The following is a 22,106-nucleotide window of genomic DNA, read 5'->3' as shown; positions in this document are numbered from 1 at the left end:
AGACAACTATTTGTCTGAAATTGTATAGGGTTTCCTATCTGAGCAAGGGGTTGGACTAGAAGACCTCCAAGGTCCCTTCCAGCTCTATTCTGATGGAAATCTCTAGCAGCACTTAAAGATTTAGAAACATTGATGTAGCTTGTGGAAAATTTGCTTAAGGTACAATACAGTCATGCCTTACAGAAGCTGGGAAGCGAAAGATCTGACTGACTGATTAACTGTCTTCTTTACTGTTATTTACAATGTCATCCTTGATAAAGAGCTCTGTGTTGTAGGAATGAAGTCCTAATGAGCTAAGTAGTCTAAACATCAGATAGTGCCGGAAAAGATTAGAACTTTTAGAAGCGAGCTTCTATATGCATGACTCTTACCCGTAGACAGCTAATTTATATCAGGGCAAGGCCACATATAATTAGAGGCACATTGTTCAGATTTCTGCTTGTTTTCCTGAACGCTCAGAATCCTTTCTGGGGGATATTCAGTATTAATTTAGAGGAATACTTCTCTTCCTGTCACACAAGATCTGGTAGCACTTTTCCCAACTAACAGATTTGCAATGAAGTGTCCTGGGTGGTTGAAATGCATCTGTTCTGAAGAAGTGAGCTTGCAGCTCACACCTTTTAATCAAATTTGTTGATGAGAAAAGTTGCTACCAGACTCCTCCTGATTTTTTGCTTGTTTGTTACTGTAGACTAACATGATCTTCCTCCTACAGCACTGATTCCTGTGTTGAGGCTTAAATTTTCCAGGAGTTGTTTCTTAACTTTCTTAATATTCTTAGGTAAAAGGTAAAGGTTCCCCTCAGACATATATGCTAGAACTACCAGTTCGCCCGAATTGGTCCAAACTGGCTGAATTCCAATGCTGCACTATATCTGTTTTTCTTTATTTATTTATTTTTATTTATTTGTTTAAATTTCTATACCGCCCTTCTCCAATGTAGGACTCAGGGCGGTGAACAGCCAAAGTAAAAACAAGACATACATACAAACATACAAAATCTAAAAACTGTTTAAAATAATTAAATAATTTTGGCCGTAATTAAAACATTCCAATTTAAAATCCATTTAAAATTTGACTCAAGCCAGCCCAGCTAGTTGGAATAAATGGGTTTTCAGGGCCCGACGAAAAATCCGGAGGTCTGTTATTGTACGTAGCTCTGGGGGGAGGTTGTTCCAGAGGGTGGGCGCCGCCACAGAGAAGGCTCTCCCCCTGGGGGTCGCCAGCCGACATTGTCTGGCGGACGGCACCCTGAGGAGGCCCACTCTGTGGGAGCGTACTGGCCGGTGGGAGGCTATTGGTGGCAGAAGGCGGTCTCGTAAGTACCCCGGCCCTAAGCCATGGAGCGCTTTAAAGGTGGTCACCAACACCTTGAAGCGCACCCGGAAGACCACCGGGAGCCAGTGCAGCTCGCGCAGGAGAGGTGTCACGTGGGAGCGCCTCGTCGCCCCCAAAATCCCCCACGCGGCCGCATTCTGGACCAGCTGGAGCCTCCGGGTGCACCCCAGGGGGAGCCCCATGTAGAGAGCATTGCAGTAGTCCAGGCGGGAAGTGACGAGTGCCTGAGTGACTGTGCGTAGGGAGTCCCGATCTAGAAAGGGGCGCAACTGGCGTATCAGGCGAACCTGATAAAAAGCCCCCCTGGCCACGGCCGCCAAATGATCTTCTAACGACAGCCGTGCGTCCAGGAGGACGCCCAAGTTACGAGCCCTCTCCGTGGGGGCGAGTGATTCGCCTCCAATAGCCAGCGATGGCGTCAGCTGGCTATATCGGGACGCCGGAAGCCACAGCCACTCGGTCTTGGAGGGGTTGAGTTGGAGCCTGTTTCTCCCCATCCAGGCCCGCACGGCCTCCAGGCACTGGGACATCACTTCAAGGGCATCATTGGGGTGGCCTGGGGTGGAGATGTACAGCTGGGTGTCATCAGCGTACTGATGGAACTCCACCCCGAAGCCACGGATGATCTCACCCAGCGGCTTTACATAAATGTTGAACAGAAGGGGCGAGAGGACCGACCCTTGTGGCACCCCACAAGCAAGGTGCCTCGGGGTCGACCGCTGCCCCCCTGTCAACACAGATTGCGACCGGTCAGAGAGGTAGGAGGAGAACCACCGCAAAACGGTGCCTCCCACCCCCAACCCCGCCAACCGGTGCAACATGATACCATGGTCGATGGTATCAAAAGCCGCTGAGAGGTCTAACAGGACCAGGATAGAGGAGCAACCCCTATCCCGGGCCCTCCAGAGATCATCCACCAATGCGACCAATGCCGTTTCCGTGCTGTGCCCAGGCCGGAAGCCGGACTGGAGCGGGTCTAGATAGACAGCTTCATCCAGGTACCGGGGAAGCTGTTGCGCCACCACACTCTCAACAACCTTCGCAATGAAGCGAAGGTTGGAGACTGGACGATAGTTAGCCAAAACAGCCGGATCCAGAGAAGGCTTCTTGAGGAGGGGCCTCACCACCGCTTCTTTCAAAGCGGCCGGCAGGACCCCCTCACTCAAAGAAGCGTTAACAATCTTCTGGAGCCAGCCTCGTGTCACCTCCCGGGAAGCCAGTACCAACCAGGAGGGACACGGGTCCAATAAACATGTGGTCGCGTTCAGCCGTCCCAGGACCCTGTCTGCCCCTTCTATCTATCTATCTATCTATCTATCTATCTATCTATCTATCTATCTATCTATCTATCTATCTATCTATCTATCTATCTATCTACCTACCTACCTACCTACCTACCTACCTACCTACCTACCTACCTACCTATCTATCTATCTATCTATCTATCTATCTATCTATCTATCTATCTATCTATCTATCTATCATCTCTCTCTCTCTCTCTCTCTCTCTGTCTCCCTCCCCTGTTTCCCCGAAAATAAGACATCCTCTGATAATAAGACCAATCAGGCTTTTGAGCGCATGTGCTAAAATAACCCCCCCTGAAAATAGTTAAATGCATGCACATCCAGTCCCCGCCATTCTTTCATGTGCCCCAAAATTAGGCCAAGCACTTATTTTGGGGTTCAAAAAAATATAAGACAGGGTCTTATTTTTGGGAAAACATGGTATCTATCTATCTATCTATCTATCTACCTACCTACCTACCTACCTACCTACCTACCTACCTACCTACCTACCTATCTATCTATCTATCTATCTATCTATCTATCTATCTATCTATCTATCATCTCTCTCTCTCCCTCTCTCTCTCTCTCTCTCTCTCTCTCTGTCTCTCTCCCCTGTTTCCCCGAAAATCAGACATCCTCTGATAATAAGACCAATCAGACTTTTGAGCGCATGTGCTAAAATACCCCCCCCTGAAAATAAGCCCTCCCCGAAAATAGTTAAATGCATGCACATCCAGTCCCCGCCATTCTTCCATGTGCCCCAAAATTAGGCCAAGCACTTATTTTGGGGTTCAAAAAAATATAAGACAGGGTCTTATTTTTGGGAAAACATGGTATCTATCTATCTATCTATCTATCTATCTATCTATCATCTATCTATCTATCTATTCATCTTTCTATCCATCTTTCTCTCCCTCCCTCCATCCCTCCATCCATCATCCATTTTTCTGACAGAACAATTAATGGAATGACTTGCTCCAGAAGTTATGGATGTTCTATCACTGGAAGTTTTTAAGAAGAGTTTGGACAACCATTTATCTGAAATGGTATAGGATTTCCTGCTTTAGCAGGATTGGAATAGAAGACCTCCAAGGTTCTGTACAACTCTTTTGTTCTGTTATTCTGTTATACTATCATTTATCTTTTACCTGTTTATCATCTATGTTCTATCTATCATCTCTCTCTCTCCCCCTCCCTCCCTCCCTCCCTCCCTATCTATCTATCTATCTATCTATCTATCTATCTATCTATCTATCATCTATCTGTCTGTCTCTCTCATCCGTCTGTCTGTCTATCTATCTATCTAATTTCCATCACACATACAGTGATGTTTTATAATGTCATGATATTCTCGTGCACATCTGTGAATAAAATAATTTAAGGCTGAGCTGAGGGGGAAAAGTTTGAAAAAGAGATAGGGTACTGAAAAATCAAACTTCATATTACATTAATTACGTAGAATAATACTCTGTATTGTTTTTCAAAAAAACAAAAACAAAACCAAACACACACAATTAGGTATGGTGTAGATGATGAATTCTGTTTATTAATAGATATGTTCCTTCTTCTTCATTATTATCCCCACCTTATGGCTTTAAAGCCCAGCATCGCTCTTGTGTTGTCATCCCAGATGAAACTATAACCTCACTGTTACTTTTTAGTACAGAATAAGTGTTCTATTTTTGTTCAATGTTCTATATTTGCCACTTCATGTACAAGGAGCTGTACAAAACATGTTAACATCACATCTGTCTTGATTTTGGAAAGGAGGAACAAGAGGAATAAAGGGAGGAAGACAATATCAAAGCAACATGAATACTTGTTGAGCTGAATTCCCCCCCCCCACTCCAGGAACTTGTTTAGTTGTGTAAACTGTCACACTTCAGAGGTGTATATCTAAAGTGGATGACACTAAGCAAATCTGTACTGCAATGCCAAATTATAAGGCTTGTAATTACTTGATTTAGCACTATCTTCTAATAAAAAAAATCTGAATGTGAAACAATTATGTTAACACATGAAAAAAATGTTGATGTGCGTAATCTGTGAATTGTATGGAATTCAGTGAAACAGTGGTGTAGAATTTTATAGAAAAGTTCATAACAGCATCATCAACTTAGAGACATGATTATTTTCCTCTTGATTGTTCCTCTTCAAATTATCAGGAATTCTCAAAAACAAAATTAATGAATGAAAAAAACAGATTAACAGTGTTGGAAGAGACCTTATTGGTCATCTAGGCCAACCCCTGCCGAAGCAGGAGACTCTACACTATTTCTGACAAATGGCAGTCCAGTCCCTCCTTGAAAGCCTCCAGTGATAAGAGTTGTGATATACCAACACCAGATAAATAATCAATAAAATTATGGAATGTGCGGAATTAGATAGACTCACAAAGGAATTACAAAGTAGGGAAGAACATGACTTTTACTTAGTATGGGAAAAGTGGCATAGTTGGTTGAAAGATAGGAAAGAGATGAAGCAATAGGAAGTAAACAAAATGACCAAATATAGTATGATGGAAACAAAGAACAGACATAGGTCAACAAAGATCAATAGTAGATAGACAAAAGGGAAGGACCAAATAAGGAAGAGTCAAAATACAAAGAGAAACGTATATTACAGTTGCGACAAACTGGACATGTATTGAAATGGGTGTTTATATGTTTTTATGTTTTGTACGTTTCATTGTTCTGTTTAGTTTGTACTTATAAATAAAATTTGGGGAAAAAAAAGAAAAGAAAGAAAGCCTCCAGTGATGAAGCTCCCACAACTTCCGAAGGCAACTTCCATTCCATGGGTTGATTGTTCTCACTGTCAGAAAATTTATCTGTATTTCTAGGTTGAATCTCTCCTTGATCAGTTTCCATCCATTATTCCTTGTCTGACCTTCAGGTGCCTTGGAAAATAGCTTGACCCCCTCCTCTCTGTGGCAGCCGCTCAAATATTGGAAGACTGCTCTCATGTCTCCCCTGGTCCTCCTCTTCATTAGACTAGCCCTGCCTAGTTCCTGCAACCATTCATCATATGTTTTAGTCTCCAGTCCCCTCATCATCCTGGTTGCTCTTCTCTGCACTTTTTCTAGAGTCTCAACATCTTTTTTATAGTGTGGTGACCAAAACTGGATGCAGGATTCTAGGTGTGGTCTTACTGAGGCTTTAAAGAGTGGTATTAGTACCTCACTTGATCTTGATTGCATCCCTCTGTTAATGCAATTTAGGATTGCATTGGCTTTTTTTGGCTGCCGCCACACACCGCTGGCTCATATTTAATTGGTTGTCCATTGAGACTCCAAGTTCCCTCTCACAGTTACTGCTATTAAGCCTGGTTTCCCCCAGTTTATATGTGTGCTTTTGGTTTTTCTTGCCTAAGTGTAAGACTTTACTTTTCTCTACAATTAATTTCATGTTGTTAGTTAGAAAAAAATCCCCACCCTTATTCAGACACAAATTTATTAGCTTTGTTTGGCTTGTCTGGCTGTGTGATCAAGGCCTATAGTTTGGTTCTTTCAGGTGGCTCCTATTTCCCATTAAGCTGACACTTACTGAAGATCAGTAGATTAGACAACTTAAAATAGGTTGGGCTACTTTGCTAAGGTGACTTAAAGTACCTCATAAAATCAAGGTCCTATTTGTAACTGCTATGACCTGCTAACTGAAGAGAGCTGCAGAGTGCTCTGCAGGCATTCAGCCAGCAAATGAGATTGTTAAAATCGAGGTAGGCTAACACGTCTCTTCCGATATATGCCTGGTTTCTCTTGCTGATCTTCCCATACTGAGAACTGAAGTCTACAGGAGATCTGAAATATTCTCAGTTAGAAGGACTTCCCCCCCCCCCCTGTACTTTAGGAGCAGCTGCTGAAGCAGTATCTCACTGCCATTCAAGTGAGAATTGTAAGTATTTTGAGTGGAACGTGCTGAGAAGATTCCTGCCCAACGTCGTCCCTTCTCGTATGTAGTTATGTAAATATCTGTTTAGTTTTCGCTACCTAGATGTTTTAAAACTTGACTTTTAAAAAATTCTTTTAAAAACATTTCCCTTTTAAAAAAAATATTTAAAAAATATGTTTGACTCAGAAACAAAATCAACCTCGGGAAGAAAAGGTTGTTCGCATTGCGAATAGGTGGTAAAACTGATTAGAACTCACCACTTGTATGTATATATGTATGTATGTATGTATGTTGTATATTCATTCTCCCTATAAGATGATAGATAGATAGATAGATAGATAGATAGATAGATAGATAGATAGATGATAGATAGATAGATAGATAGATAGATAGATAGATAGATAGATAGATAGAAAGATTCTAGGTAGAATATCTATCTATCTATCTATCTATCTATCTATCTATCTATCTATCTATCTATCTATCTATCTATTATCTATCTCAGTGGTGGCTAACCTTTTTGCCATTGCGTGGCAGCAGCGGAGGTGGGGGTGGTCACATGTGTGCATGCCCACACCCATAATTCTATGCACCCTGCCCCCATGGATGCATGCACGACACCCCCCCATGCTCCCTCTGCTCCTGTCACGCGATGGCACGGTAGGCCCGTTTTTTGCTCTCCCCAGCCTCCAGAGCCTTTCTAGGAGTCTGGGGAGGGCAAAAACGGCCTTCCCCAGCACCGCAGAGATCCTCCAGAGGCTGAAAACAGCAGGTCCAACCTAGTAATCCCACCTATAAGTCACCTAGTAATCTGATAGCATATTCCTATGTAAAATTGATATTCCTGTTTTCATTTTACTACAATTCCTCCCAAAATATAGAAAATCACTTAAAGATGGCATTGTATTTGCCTTCAATTCACTGCAATTGAAAAAAAAATTGTTTTCCATCATAGTCATTGCAAATAAAACATTAGATAGATCTGTTGTTATAGAAATCGCTAGTATATACTGTATTATTATATAAAAGTAAAAAGTTGAAGTTTCATGTTATTACCTTATTCTACTGCACCAAAAGGAGTTGGAAGTTTTTTTTTCCTTTTCCCCTCTACCCTACACTTTTCTTTCTTCCCCTTTTCCTCCCTTACTTCCCCATTATTTTCATTTTTCTTTGTATTTCTGTGTTTTATATTTGCATAAACTAATACAAATTTTGAAATGCAAATAAAACATTCCATTGGAACTCAAAAAGTTAACTAATGTAGGAGTCCCTTACTTAGAAAAGTCTAAATGAAAATTCTTTCTTTACGGTTGAACATTATCATTCTTTTTTTTAAAATCACAAAGGGAAAACAGTGTTAAATTAAGTGATATGTGAAATAATTCAGTGCTGAGAAAACTGAAAGGAGGATTAAAAAATGTCCTTTTTCTGAAAACAGCTGTTTTCAAGCCGATGGGACCAATTATTTTCTTCATTTGTAAGGACAGAACAAGAAGTATTGGATTTAAACATGCAAAGGGATGTATGATTTTGTATAATAATTATTTTAGGAAAGCTCGGAAAGATAATATTTAAACAATCAAGCTACTGAAAGACAAGACAAATTACTTTCTAGTACTGCTTTTCACAACCCTTGATATCTATTTTTATCAATACAGTAGAGATCAATTGATCAACTGAAGAAATAGCATTAGTCTCAGAGGACTTTGAATTACCAGGATAACAGTTGCCTTCAATAGCAATAGTGATAGCCCTTAGACTCATATACTGCTTCACAGTGCTTTCCAGCCCTCTCTAAGCAGTTTACAGAGTCAGCATCTTTTCCCCAACCATCCTCATTTTACTGATCTCAGAAGCATGGAAGGTTGAGTCAACTTAAGCCTGGTGAGATTTGAACTGCCAAATTGCAGGCAGCCGGCAGGCAGCAGAAGCCTGCAGTACTACATTCTAACCACAGTTCTTCAATTCTCAGTGTTCCAATATCTCAGGGGCTGCCACAAAGAAGAGGGAGTCAAGCTATTCTCCAAAGCACCTGAGGGCAGGACAAGAAGCAATGGATGGAAACTGATCAAGGAGAAAAGCAACCTAGAACTAAGGATAAATTTCCTGACAGTAAGAACAATTAATCAGTGGAACAACTTGTCTCCAGAAATTGTGAATGCTCCAACACTGGAAGTTTTTAAGAAGAGGTTAGATAACCATTTGTCTGAAGTGGTGTAGGGTTTCTTGCCTAGGCAGGGGTTTGGACTAGAAGACATCCAAGGTCCCTTCCAACTCTGTTATTCTCTTTTAACATCAACTCAGTGAGGTGAGGTGGCCTGAGAGAGAGGAGAACAAAGTCACCCAACTGGCTAAGGTGGGACTTGAACTCATGGTCTTTTGCTTTCTAGCCCAGTTCTTAACCATCGTACCAAGCTGACTGTCAGAATACTGAATGAATCCCAAGATTAAACATACTCATGACTATGAACTCTGTGGGCATCCTAGGTGCTTTGACTGGATAAAGCAAGGAAGCAATTAATGTAAATTAATGTAAGAATGAGCGTCCTCTGTTCTTTACTTTAATCTACATAGGGTTCTCATTCTTAGTAGTTTTGATTTCACATGTACTAGAGACCAGATCTTCATACACAAAAAGACTTTGGCATCAAAGTGATTTTGATGTTCCATTTTGATGATGATGATGATGATGGTGATGATGATGATGATGATGATGATAGTTGTGAAGTTGTGTCTGACCCATCGCGACCCCCATGGACATGTTCCTCCAGGCCTTCCTGTCCTCTACCATTCTCTGGAGTCCATTTAAGCTCATGCCGACTGCTTCAGTGACTCCATCCAGCCACCTCATTCTCTGCCATCCCCTTCTTCTTTTGCCCTCCATCGTTCCCAGCATTAGGCTCTTCTCCAGGGAGTCCTTCCTTCTCATTAGGTGGCCAAAGTATTTGAGTTTCCTCTTCAGGATCTGGCCTTCTAAAGAGCAGTCAGGGTTGATCTCTTCTAGGACTGACCGGCTGGATCGCCTTGCAGTCCAAGGGACTCGCAGGAGTCTTCTGCAGCACCAGAGCTCAAAGGCCTCAATTCTTTGGCGCTCAGCCTTTCTTATGGTCCAACTTCTCACAGCCAGACATTGCACCTGGGTTGAAATGCAAATTCATTCCCAGACCAAAAAAAAGGCAGCTGTTTCCTCATGGATAACACATTCTGTTTAAAGATTAGGATTGGGTCATTGGCACAATGTATCTGTACTACTTGTTCTATTTCCCTGCTTGCTTGATTGAAAGAAGAGGGGAGGAAGATGAATTGCCTTGAGTTCATTCCTTAAATATCATCTATCCATGTGCTGCAGCTGCCAAAAAAACCAATGCAGTCCTAGGCAGCATTAACAGAGAGATAGAATCAAGATCACATTAAGTGTTAATACCACTTTATAAGGCCTTGTTAAGGCCACACTTGGAATTCTGCATCCAGTTTTGGTCGCCACGATGTAAAAAAAATGTGGAAACTCTCAAAAGAGTGCAGAGAAGAGCAACAAAGATGATTAGGGGACTGGAGGTTAAAACATATGAAGAACGGTTGCAGGAACTGGGTATCAGAGGTGGGTTTCAGCAGGTTCTGACCAGTTCTGGAGAACCGGTAGCAGAAATTTTGAGTAGTTCAGACAACCTGTAGTAAAAATTCTGACTGGTCCCACTCCCATCTATTCTCTGCCTCTCAAATCCCAGCTGATTGGGAGGGAATGGGGATTTTGCTTTACATGATATAAAAGATGTACATGTCCTGTTGAAAGTAGTGGAATTTTTAAATTCTGGATAGCATTTAAAAGTCTTTGTTCTTTAAGGCTTATGAAAACACGCAGGCATATATCCACCCTTGGCTATACAACGTTAACAATAATAATACAAATAGTATGTAGAATTCTAATCTTCCAACTTTAAACAAGACTAGTCTCATTTCATGTTCCTTTTACATTTTCCCTTTAATTCATTTCAGCATAAATAACATTTCTTTGCACCCTGTGTTTATTACGCCTTGGTAAATGTTGTCATTCAATATTTTAAAAATCACTCATTATTCCGCCATAACATCATATTTCAAATTTATAGGATTACTAATAACCCCAATGATTAACAATATTCAATCCATCATGGGAGTAAATGTCAAAGTCCCCCACCATTTCTAATCCTTAATGTTTTAAATTCACAATATCTTTTAACACCACTGTTAATATTAGCACTTCAGTTAAATTATCTAGTCTTAAATTATCATTTACTAACCTAAAATGTATTAGGATTGTGGTACACACCCTTATTCTGTAACTCTAAGTCTTTGGAAATCAATAAAGGATTTCTTCTAATTAATTAGCCAGGTCTAGAAATCTGATTAGAAGTTCTGGTCAAGTCCATCCTACTTTTTTTTTTAAGACTGCTCCTAGTTTTCTTACTCTTCTGTAGCTCTAGAATCCTCAATATTATTTTTCATCTGCACAGTTATAAATGGAATTCAAAGGCGGCTATGAATTTTGCAGCTGGCTGTGCTCTGTATAATGAGGTGAGCTGGCACCTCACACCTGATCTCTTCTGCATTAAATTTTGTACCTTGAAGCTATTATTAACAGAATGTATGTATATATATATGTGTGTGTTTTTCTATCGAAGCACCTGGTCTATCCCAATATGGGAGGGAGCATACTCCTTCCCTTTTGCCTTTCAGCTCCAATCCAGGAGCCCTCAAGCAGTTGCATTCACGACAAACCATTTTATATTTTATAAATATAATATATATATATATATATATATATATATATATATATATATATATATATATATATATATATATATATATATATATATATATATATATATATATATATATACACACACACACATATTCTGCCTCTGTCATCAAGTCCACCTGCTGAGCGTGTAAGCAAAAGTTTCATTTCTTCTTCATCAATTTCATGCATATAACAATGCTTTTCATTTACTATCTCTTACAGTCTGTTTATTTTTTCTTTGTTTTGTTTTGTTTTGTTTTACTTTACTTTTTTATTTTATTTTACTTTATTTTACTTTACTTTATTATTTTCTTTTCTTTTACTTTACTATTTTACTTTACTTTACTATTTTATTTTACTTTATTTTACTTTACTTTACTTTACTATTTTATTATTTTATTTTATTTTATTTTATTTTATTATTTTATTTTATTTCATTTCATTTCATTTTATTTCATTTATTTTATTTCATTTTATTTTATTTCATTTTATTTTATTTTATTTTATTTTATTTTATTTTATTTTATTTTATTATTTTTTTTAAATTTGATTTATATGCCGCCCTTCTCCGGAGACCCAGGGCGGCTTACAATGCGCTAAGCAACAGCCTTCATACTTTTGTATATTTATACAAAGTCAGCTTATTGCCCCCACAAACTGGGTCCTCAATTTACCCACCTTAGAAAGGATGGAAGGCTGAGTCAACCTTGAGCCTGGTGAGATTCAAGCTTACAGTAATTGCAGACAGCTGGTGTTAATCACAATGCTTTTAGTCTACTGAGCCATCAGCAGACTATTTTATTTTATTTTATTTTATTTTATTTTATTTTATTTTATTTTATTTTATTTTATTTTATTTTATTTTATTTTATTTTATTTTATTTTATTTTTCCAGTACTTCATCAACCTCCACTCCATCCCACCACTAGTTCATTCCTTTGCATGTTGACCGTCATTTACCAGGGACCTAAGATTTAGGCAATTCAGCTTGTCACCACCCTTCACAACTTCAGGGAAACCTAATATATTAAGCTAAACTGAGAACCAGTGAAATTTATTTCTGAATTGTTCATTTTCACAACAGGTTGAACCATAGTATAGTACTTTTCGGGGAGGTGACATTCTGGTATGCAGCCAAAGGATATATTGCAAATTGGGTTGTTTTTTTTTTACCCCAGCTATAAATAGATATCATTTTTTAATATATATATATATAGTGTGTGTTTATTTAAATAGAATAATCTTAACATGGATCAAGGCTTGTGGTAATTACGTTAACTCTACCAAACATTCCCATTTTGTATGAAAGAGCTTTAAGGGTCAATGTTGGGAAATCATATCTGTGGGTGTGAGAAAAATACTAAAACAATTTTGACAAAGTTGGTGGCCATCGCTCATATATTTTATACTGTCAAATTACACGGCTTGATTATGCATTAAATGACAAAATAATTCATATTCCATTTTCCTAGGTATAATTTATCATGGTGTGCAACACTTGACCTTTCTTTTTCCTAAACAGAGACCAAAACAAAACAAGAAATTTTTTTTAGCAACCTTAAAATTCATATTTGATCCTTTAAGGACAGGAATGGATCAGTCCCTCTGACAGATAAGCCATCTCATTAGGCTTCTGTCTTATGTTGTGACCCAGGCCCAAGTAGGTAGTAGTTGACACAAACAGTTCCAAAACAAACAGAGTTTATTAGAACAGCTGAGAATTAAACTCATTCTCAGCGTAGTCCAAACTAAATCAAAACAAATTCTTCATAACACAAATTCTTCAGTCTAATCACCAACCGTGGCATAATTAGGCAAACTGCCAAAGGCAAAAGTTCAGAAGCAGAAGATGCCGACAAGAGATAAGTGCAGCAAGACAAGAACAAGTCTATCAACATTGTTTTCCAACAAAGAGCCCAAGAGCTGTTGCTGGTCTTTTGAGCCTTATGGGAGGGGCCAATCATCTCTTGGCCTTACTCCCGAGTCGTCCTTTTTGCTTTAGCTGCTCCTGCCTTCTGGCAGCTCTTCTCATATGTGCACTAGGAACAGTCTCCTCCCATTCCTCTGTCTCTCTACTGTCAGCTTCTGGAGGCTCCGGAGTCTGCACATCATTTCCCGATGGCCCTGGCCCCATCTCTGCCTCTGATGCAGAGCCCTCATCCCGGCCTTCTCCAGCCTCCAGGACTGGCCCCTGTTCTTCCTCAGCCTCATTGCTGTCCGACTCCACTGCCAGCTCCACAGGATGCTGGCGGACCACAACATCTTATCTAACTGAATTTCAGTTTCTTGACCCTCATCCATTCTACTACCCCATGGTTCAACTTTTATTTCAGTACTTCTATTCCCTTTCTTGAACCAGTCTATGTCATCAATATAGGTCATAGCTTATGAGAGGTACCGTTTATGCCATCAAAATAATGATGATATATAATTCTAAATCTCTCAATGATCTCAGGTGGCCTCAAGAAATGTTAAACACCATGGGAGGTAAAATGGAACCTTCTGGTCCCCCAAGACCATCAAAGGTGGTATTCAGCTGGTTCGTACCAGTTTGGGCAAACCACCAATCCCGGCTCTATGTCGTCCTATTTAGGCACGGTTTTGAGGCCAGGCGCATGCACAAAAGGCGCACAAGAGAGCAAAGCGCATGTGACTGGATGGTGGGGAACCAGCTGAAGAAGTCAGAGCTGAAGAAGCTTCTTGGATGAGAAGCGAAACGTCTTCAAAGAAAAACCAAGAAAGTCCAGTTGCCTCTTGAAAAAGCACCTTTGGGACAACCATCACCTGGATGACCAAGAATCGCTACAGACTTTTAGCAATACAATTTGGGATGAACACCCTTTGAATGGTGTGAGAATAGGAATGGATTTCCAGAGAAAAAATTGCAGACTACAGGAACCATTTGCACTATTCAGGTAACCCTGAGGACACAGATGAGAAGGGAAATGTCTTCAAAGAAAAACCAAGGAAGTCCAGTTGCCTCTTGAAAAAGCACCTTTGGGACAACCATGACCTAGAGGACTGAGAATCTCCACAGATAAAAAGATGGAGCTGGTCTTGATATTTCTATGACAGACTTAATATAGTCTGCAGTTGGTGGCATTTCTGTTTTACAGTGCCATCTATCCGAAGAAAGAATCCCCACTGATTTAATGGGACACGCTCTCAAATAAATGTAAGCAGCACAGCAGTCTATATCTATACTATATAAAATGGTATGAAGTGAGTAACTGTTTGGGATTTTCTTAATACTCGATGCTTAATACTAGAGCTTGAGAACTACAAATGAAAGAGGTTAAAACCAATAGCTCTTTACACAGTTCAAAACACTTTTATGGAATCTGCTGCCTTAAATTAAAGCAAAAAAAAAAAAAAAGATGTAGTGATAGCTATCAACTTGGCAGCTTTCAAAGGGAAATAGAAAAATTCAAGGGATGGATATATGGCTACCAATAGCTAAAAGTCATGATGCCTACACGGAACTGCCAGGATCAGGGGTTGTTGTTGTTCTTAGCTGCAAAGTCATGTCCAACCCATCGTGACCCCATGGACAACGTTCCTCCAGGCCTTCCTGTCCTCTACCATCCTCTGGAGTCCATTGAAGCTCACACCGACTGCTTCAGTGACTCCATCCAGCCACCTCATTCTCTGTCATCCCTTTCTTCTTTTACCTTCAGTCTTTCCCAGCATGAGGCTCTTCTCCAGTGAGTCCTTCCTTCTCATTAGGTGGCCAAAGGATTTGAGTTTCATCTTCAGGACCTGGCCTTCTAAAGAGCAGTCAGGGTTGATCTCCTCTAGCACTGACCGGTTTAGAATAGAATAACATAGTTGGAAGGGATCTTGGAGGTCTTCTAGTCCAACCCCCTGCTCAGGCAGGAAACCCTACATCACTTCAGACAAATGGTTATCCAACATCTTCTTAAAAACTTCCAGTGTTGGAACATTCACAACCTCTGGAGGCAAGTTGTTCCACTGATTGATTGTTCTAACTGTCAGGAAATTTCTCCTTAGTTCTAGGTTGCTTCTCTCCTTGATGAGTTTCCACCCATTGCTTCTTGTCCTGGCCTCAGGTGCTTTGGAGAATAGCTTGACTCCCTCTTCTTTGTGGCAGCCCCTGAGATATTGGAACACTGCTATCATGTCTCCCCTAGTCCTTCTTTTCATTAAACTAAACATACCCAGTTCCTGCAACCGTTCTTCATATGTTTTAGCCTCCAGCCCCCTAATCATCTTTGTTGCTCTTCTCTGCACTCTTTCTAGAGTCTCCACATCTTTTTTACATCGTGGCAACCAAAACTGAATGCAATATTCCAAGTGTGGCCTTACCAAGGCATTATAAAGTGGTATTAACATGTCATGTGATGTTGATTCTATCCCTCTGTTTATGCAGCTTAGAACTGGGTCTTCTCCAGCACCAGAGTTCAAAGGCTTCAATTCTTTGGCGCTCAGCCTTCCTTATGGTCCAACTTTCACAGCCATACATTGCAAGATCAGGGGTAGCGTGCCACCAAATATTGTATGCACCTATGGGTACCTATGGATTTTATCAACTGTATGTGCTGATTGGACACAACAGAGAGTCATGCTTCTATATTCTATTTTTTCCCCAATACTGGTCCCAGTCTAACAAATTGTATACATTTGAATGGGGATTTCATTGCTGGTCCATATAAATTTATTGGTAATAATGCAGATTGGGCCTGCCACTGTCTTTTTTCACAGCTTTTTGCTGTCTCCCCTACGGCTAAACTGGCATTTGCTGATAACTCAACCAACCAAAGATGATCCTGCTAAGATCAAGCTAAAAAATTATTGTGGTTATTGCTTTTTTCCCTTCAATTCATTATTAGACCCCAAAACAAGGAATGAAGGCTAGCAAAGTAAGAGCTTTATTCTTTCACTTTAGAGTAATTTCAAATGTAAAGAATTTATCACTGAACAAGTCTACTTCCTTCTCATAATATAAATAATTCCCTTTCAATGAACACTATATTCATTGGGTTTGAATGCAGCCATGATTTTAAGCAGTGGAGTTTGGGCTGGACAAATGTGCCACCATTCTAGATTGAATTGAAAAGAGAAACAACAAGAGACAGGGAAAGGAGTAGAGAGAGTGGAAGGAAGAGGAGAGGAAAGGAGAGGGAGAGATAGAAGAAAGGGAAAAGGAGAGGAAGAAAAGGAAGGGGAAAGAGGAGTAGGAGAGAGGGTTAGAAAGGGAGGAAGAAGAGAGGAGTGGGGATAGGGAAGGGGAAGTAGGAAAGAGAAGGAGAGGAAGAATGAAGAAAGTAGGAAGAGATGGAGGAAGGAAGAGAAGGGGAGGAGAAGAGGAAAGGTTGTGGTAAAATAAAGGAGGGCAAATGGTAAAAGAGCAGCCCCGAACAACTAAAAATGAAAGCTAAAAGATAAGATGAATGGAAAATGATGGATAAAAGATTGTACACTCAAATATGCTTATGAGAAATAAAAATAAAAAACCTTTTGGAAAAAAAAAACCCCAACCATCAATAGGGGGAAAATTGTGAATATGTTAAAATGCCCTATGGAAATTGTATCAATAATCTGGAAGAAGAAGTTCACTACAAATATCTGGGCATCTCTCAAGCTGACATCAAACATATCCAAACAAGCAAAAATAGAGCTTGACAATTGTCTAGGCATGAATCCAATAAGAGCTTCTTTCCATGCATGTTAAAATGAAAGCACCATAAACAGTTGGAAGCTGAGGACATCACCCCCTGCTTCCTTTCTTTTTGCTTTGTTTTGTTTCCTTCAAAGTCATTGTGGATTCGGGCTTATTCAATAATGTTTTTACCTGGTAGAATCATCTTGGAACAATAAGTATGAATAGGAACATCAATATTGCTTTATGCTGAATAATCCTTCATATTAGGCAATGCTATTTCTCTCCCAAAACAATAAGGTAAGTGTTATTCTAGTTTGACTTGCCCAGGATCTCCAATCAACCAAGTAGAGAAGATCTAATTACAGTGTTTTGTTTTGGGAGTTAAACCAGTTAATTAAAGATGAACATCCCTTCCCTGGGTCCAAGGTAATTTTCCTTTCCCTGATGATGGTTAGATTAACTGTTAGAGGCACATATTCTGCTCTGACTCATTTCTTCATTCAAAAGAGATTCTCCCTCCCTCCCTCCTTCCCTCCCTCCCTCCCTCCCTCCTTCCTTCCTTCCTTCCTTCCTTCCTTCCTTCCTTCCTTCCTTCCTTCCTCCCTCCCTTCCTTCCTCCCTTCCTTCTCTCCCTTTCCCATCATCTTCCTCCCTCCCTCCTCCCTCCCTCCTCCCTCCTTCCCTCCCTTCTCTCCCTTTCCCATCATCTTCCTCCCTCCCTTTCCTATCACCTCCCTCCCTCCCTCCTCCCTTCCTCCCTTCCCTTCCCTTCCTTTCCCTCCTTCCTTCCCTCCTTCATCCTTCCCTCCCTTCCTTCCTTCCTCCCTCCCTTCCTTCCTTCCTTCCCTTCCCTTCCCTTCCCTCCCTTCCCTTCCCTTCCCTTCCCTTCCCTTCCCTTCCTTTCCTTTCCTTTCCTTTCCTTTCCCTCCCTCCCTCCTTCCTTCCTTCCTTCCTTCCCTCCCTCCCTCCCTCCCTTCCTTCCTCCCTCCCTCCCTCCCTCCCTTCCTTCCTTCCTTCCTTCCCTTCCCTTCCCTTCCTTCCCTTCCCTTCCCTTCCCTTCCCTTCCCTTCCCTTCCCTTCCCTTCCTTTCCTTTCCTTTCCTTTCCCTCCCTCCCTCCTTCCTTCCTTCCTTCCCTCCCTCCCTCCCTTCCTTCCTTCCTCCCTCCCTCCCCAAGTGGGGCAACAATGCTAGCTCATATTCTCTACTTGTTCTGATAGTAGGTGCACCAACCTGTGAGGGAGAAGTGGAGTTGCTCAGATCATACAGTCATGGCAGGTAAAACAGACCCAATGTTAGCACGAGAAAAGCCAGGATGCCTTATACGTTGCTGAACATACCTTCAAATGTTATGGGTTAAACTATAGTTCTCCCTCGCCCAAATCATACAACTATAAATGAATGAAGAAGTGAATGACCTATTCAGTAGGGACTGTGCATCACTTAGCATTTGAAGACAAAAGGGTACACAGGTGCACAAAACAACCAAGTCTCCTGGTCTTAAGTTGCTGCAGGATCACAGGAAAAGTGCATTTGATTTAATATGTTGCAGACAGGTGCTCCATTCGCAGATTCAGATGGTCCAGGGCATCTCAGAAGAATAGATCTAAAGTGCTACATAGGCTTAGTATACAGATCTTCTTTCCATCTTAAAGTCTAAGGCAGAGATGGTATTCAGCTGGTTCACACGGGTTCGGGCGAACTGGTAGCGGCAATCATGGATGTGGGACACCCACCAACCCGGCTCCATTCTGTGCTATTTAGGCATGTTTTCAAGGCTGGGTGCATGCATGGAAGGCCAGGCATATGTGCAGACAGCATGTGCGCGCAGCGAACCAGTGATAAAGATAAGTGAAACCCACCCCTGGTCTAAGGATGCTAGAAGAATTTCTTTCTTCTGTCTAAGAGAATGCCTGTGAGCACTCAAAAATAACCAGGGCTTCAAACTTTCACCTGAAAGGAGAATAACCAGGAATAGGAAAGCTAATTAGCTCTGAAAGTCATGTTGTACTATCCTCAAGGCTAACCTCAGTAGAGAATCAAATGGTTCTGCCATTGCATTACTTCTAAGACACAGTAGTTGTCTCCTCGTGGCTTCTGGCCAGCTTCCAGTTATCAAGTCTTCCTAATCCTTAACCTCCTATTGCTGTCGAAATGACTTGTGTGCCACAGGGCAGCCGTATTAGAGTTCCAGCTAATTCTTTCCATTCCTAACAAGCAGGTGAGATGAAGCCAAAAGTTTGGATGTGTGGAAATTGGAGCTAGCCTCAACACGCTCCCCTCCCCAAGCAGCTATTTCATTAATCTGAAATTATGTGGTATGAAATGTGATTTCCTCTATACATCTTAAAAACACAGATTTCACAAATTCGTGTGAGATATCTATGCAATTATCTACACATGTCACTTTGAGGACCCCCTTAATAGAGAAGCTGATGGGACAACAAGATGGCCACACACCACACTGGGGCTGCCAGAAAATACATTTGTGGGAATTTACATCCCAAGGAAGGGATTGAGTCAGAAGATTACAATTGTGATCAGAGTTACCTTTACCTTTCTACCAATTTGTGAGTCTTGTCATCTTTCACATTAGAGAGCAGATCTTGTCTACTAGAGTGACCTGGTGTGCACATATGTGCACTCTCTCTTCCCCTATTCATCATCAGAGTATCATAGAATAAGAATCATTGCCAATAATTATTGGGAGAGCATAGCCCTTAAATAGATCCCATATCACAAGGGAAGTGTTGCTAATCAATGCTTCTCTGAATGCTGCATATTTCTAAATATATGGACAATTTATTAGCTCAGGTAGGTGAACATACCTTAGAGGAGGTAAGGTAAAGGTTTCCCTGTCAGTTGTGTCCAGCCTCGGGGCATGGTGTTCATCTCTATTCCTTAGCCAAGGGAGCCAGTGTTGTCCAAAGATCCATGATCGATGCTCATGTGGACATTATGGCTATACACCAAAGGCACACAAAACTCTGTTATCTTCCCACTGAAGTGGTATCTATTAATCTACTCACATTTGCATGTTTTTGAACTGCTAGATGGGCAAGAGCTGAGACAAGTAATGCGAGCTCACCCCATTGTGTGGAACTCGGGTCTCAAACCCAGACTGCCAGCTGAGCAAACTCAGTGTCAAGAGTGAAACATTGGCAGCTACGTGCCTCTTCATTTCAACTTGTCATTAGAGTAAGGGTGGGGGCGAGGTGCTAATTACAAAAGGGTTAGTTGGAGAAATGAAACTTCTACAGTTCCACTCAAACTTGTGAGACTCTGGAAACTATTCAAGGACATCTTAACAGGTGTGAAGAAGAAGTCAGATGGTTCCCATAACAAAGAGAACTTGTTTACATGGTCTACATGGAAGCTGCAAAAATCATAGTTTCATACTGTGAACTGATGCCTGTGTCAACTCATAAAACATTCCTGGCCTGCTCTCGAGTTTCCATAAGCAGGAGGGGGGAAAACTGATGGAGCAACATGGCAGCAACCAGAAGCACATTCCAAGCATACCTTTCTCAAGGCTGCAGCCTAGGTTACCAGACCCAGCCAGAGAGGTGTGTTCTCTACAGCCTGCAAAAGTGCTGTGTTGGAGAATGTGATTTATGACTCATCCTGGGAGGAGGGGAAAAACAGGTTCATAGTTGGAACATAAATTACATGAGGTAGAGCTGACTCCACTTGGGTATGTGCCGACATGTTGCTCCTCATAAATAAACTGGATTTCTTTTGAAACTTGGCTTGAGAATCGTGAATTAATTAGGGCAACCCTCAGAACCCTGACAGCCTGAGAATTTCAGAGTTAGTTTTACCTCACCATTAACATGCAACACATTCAATGAACAGTAAACTTTTCAGAAATGAAATGACCCTGGGCTTTTATTTGGATACTCAAACTGAATGTTCGCATTCAGCATCTTTAACCGCTAAGCCGTTATGCCCTCGTCCCAATCCTTAGAGGAGAAGAAGACTTATCTGCACTTATAATACATTAATGTCCTTGGTTTCCTGTCCACTCAGTGGAGAATCCCAGGTGCAAAATCACATTATTTTACGTTGGAAGCCCAAGTTTCAGTATATTCAATATGAAAAATGATCCTCGGTCTAGAAAACGAGCATTCCACCAGATCTTGAATTTGGGAACGGGTAATCTGCCTTACATATGGCTCTGCTATTATTTTTTTTAAAAAAACATAGAAACCAAAAGACAGAAACATTGAGATATATCATTGACTGTTTTATTTGGGGGAAGGATAATTAACTGCAATATTTGCAAATCCTGCTGGATACCCGTCACATTTTATTGACATAGCTTAAGCAAATAGCCAAGCTGTATGATTCTTGCATCAGAGACACAGTCTAAGAAGAATTCATTTGACCTTTCAGAGTTTCTTGGGAAATCAAAGGAGCATCAATTTCGAATCTTTCCAAAACTTTGCCCTTTCTACACAAACAGAATAATTTCCCAGCTAACATGCAAAGACCCACAATACTTTATTTTAAGGCTCTTAAGGATTTGTTGGTAGATTGTGGCGGTAGGCGTCCCCGTTTCTTCGTGTTGACAAACATCTGGATGGCTTACTGTGAATTAAGAACCTTAATAAAACAAAGATCAGGAGGGAAAAAAGATTTGTGCAAGCTTCTGATAAATAGTTCATTAAACATATATTTGGCTTCCCTCAAAATCCTTCAGATAGTTTATGAGTGGGGAAGATAGGAAAGGAAGGAAAGTAACAAGCTGTTTTTCAGCATTAGCCTGTAGCCATTTGTAAAATCGTATTGTTGCAGTGTTCTCTTCCAAAATGAAAGCAATTGAAATGTTACACACCGTCTGCACTTAAGTCTCAATGCAAGCTGAAGTAGCTCTTCCAATCACAATCAGTGACACAGGCAGCATTCTTGATCGATGAATAGGCCTGTGTACATCACTTTCCTTTACGTAGTAAAGAGGCTTTAGGACATATATAGGAGGCAGAATGGGCCTTTGGAGATTACGCTCAAGCTTCAGTCAACCACTGCACACTCTCAACAAGACATGTCTCTGCTTTGAGACATTTTCAGGTAGGTGGTAGATAAATTCTTCTAGCTGCTTTAAGCACCTTTGTGCCTTTGTATCCAAAACACTGCACAACCCTATTAGTAAAGTCACAGAAGCACTTTCCTTAATGGGAAAAGTGAAGTAAGC

This window comes from Pantherophis guttatus, chromosome 5, assembly GCF_059756535.1.
Source record: "Pantherophis guttatus breed Tessera chromosome 5, ASM5975653v1, whole genome shotgun sequence".
Classification (NCBI taxonomy): domain Eukaryota; kingdom Metazoa; phylum Chordata; class Lepidosauria; order Squamata; family Colubridae; genus Pantherophis; species Pantherophis guttatus.
This window is presented reverse-complemented; position numbering follows the sequence as displayed.